At 38.3% G+C, this 1,513-nt stretch overlaps 1 protein-coding gene across 4 annotated transcripts in view; it reads left to right on the forward strand.

Annotated features, from left to right (window-relative positions):
* Window positions 1-1,513, forward strand: part of CHPT1 (choline phosphotransferase 1) — a 36,696-nt gene that overhangs the window by 1,150 nt on the left and 34,033 nt on the right. The gene's annotated exons all lie outside the window — the stretch shown is intronic.

The raw sequence follows: 1,513 nt of genomic DNA on the forward strand, positions 1-1,513 counted from the left end.
GGAGGGGCTGTCAAGGTCACTGCGAGCCGGGGGCCTGCCTTCCTGGCCTGCACCCCATCCAGTGCCAAGCTATGGGGGAGCAGTCGGTAACTTTTCACACTGAAGACTGAACATCCCCATCCCGGTTCTGCCTGGCACCAGGGCTTGTGGTCAGGTTGGCCAAGCCCCAGATGCCTTTTGGACACTTTATAATCGTCTGTTTCTCAAAATTGTGCTAGTGATCCTGAAATATTGGTAGCACTGATCAAAGATAAGTTACTTTTAAGAGGGAACTTCCTCTTCGCTTCATTGAAAAACAGACTAAGGTATTAACAAAGTGATAATCCTTATCGTCACCACCACCCAGGGATCATAAAAGCCAACAGATTTTATTAGCAATGAGCATTTGACCTATGTCTCAAATAAGAAGAGTAAATAATGTGGGCTTTGGACGACTATTAATCAGAGCAGCCCTTGGGCTGAGTGTGGAGAGCTTAGGAGGCAGAGAGGGTTCACTCTCATCTACATAGCTTTTTAGAATACACGGATAAATGTTACATTGCACACTCTGTGACATTGCTTTCTTGTCTTTGCCCTCCAAGTAGTGAAACCTGTTATTATCATATTTGAATGTAGGTCCTATGGAGAACCAAAGCCAATTGAGGTGGGATAGCAGGAATATAGGGGAAATATCTCATGCCCTCCATATATGCATCCATTTTTTAAAATAATTAACGCAACTCACATTTTAAGCAGATTTTGCCGACCGATAGTTATGTTTATTATATATGATTTTTTGGCAGACATTCCCATTGTTATTCATTTCCAGTTTGTTTGAAAAAAGTAAGCTGCTTTAAGTTTTTAGAATGAAAAGACTGCTGGGTTAGAAGTGGAGGACAGGTTCTAAAGTGGCTCTGCCACACCTTGGAGAGAAATGCTGGTCTGTTTTCCTGTATGTAAAATAGAAAACATCACCTGCCAAACCAATTTCACAAGGATGCAGTGAGGACCAAATGATATATTACATGCAGATAAACGTAGAAAATTATAATTTGCTCAACAAATTAAAAATATTACTGTTATTAAAAATGTCCCAAAAATGTGTAATAAAATTTCGTTTTCTTGGACCTACATTTGACAAAGAGTATTTGGTTGTTTCTGATATTTGCCAGTTAAATTGTGAACTTTCCAATATTATTATTAATTTAAGAGCCATTTGTTGAGCATTTACAAGGAGTAGAGCATACAAACAAGTCCATGAGGTTCTGTTTAGTAATGTCAAGGAAAGCCCGATTGAAGAGGTAAAATTATGATTAAATAATTTTTAGGCTCATCCTCATTTTTAAAAAAGAGAGCACTTTACAAAAAAAAAAAAAAAAATCAGGATGATGTCACAGGAAGGAGAAATGTATGCTAGGTAGGAGAGAGGTAAGGAAGCAGGAAATTACATAGTAATTCATGGTACCGAGAATCACTGAAGAATCAGAAGAAATTGAGAAATAGGAAATGGATTCCAGTGGGATTTCCAAAAACA

This window comes from Pteropus vampyrus, unplaced genomic scaffold, assembly GCF_000151845.1.
Source record: "Pteropus vampyrus isolate Shadow unplaced genomic scaffold, Pvam_2.0 Scaffold16, whole genome shotgun sequence".
In the NCBI taxonomy this organism is placed as follows: Eukaryota; Metazoa; Chordata; class Mammalia; order Chiroptera; family Pteropodidae; genus Pteropus; species Pteropus vampyrus.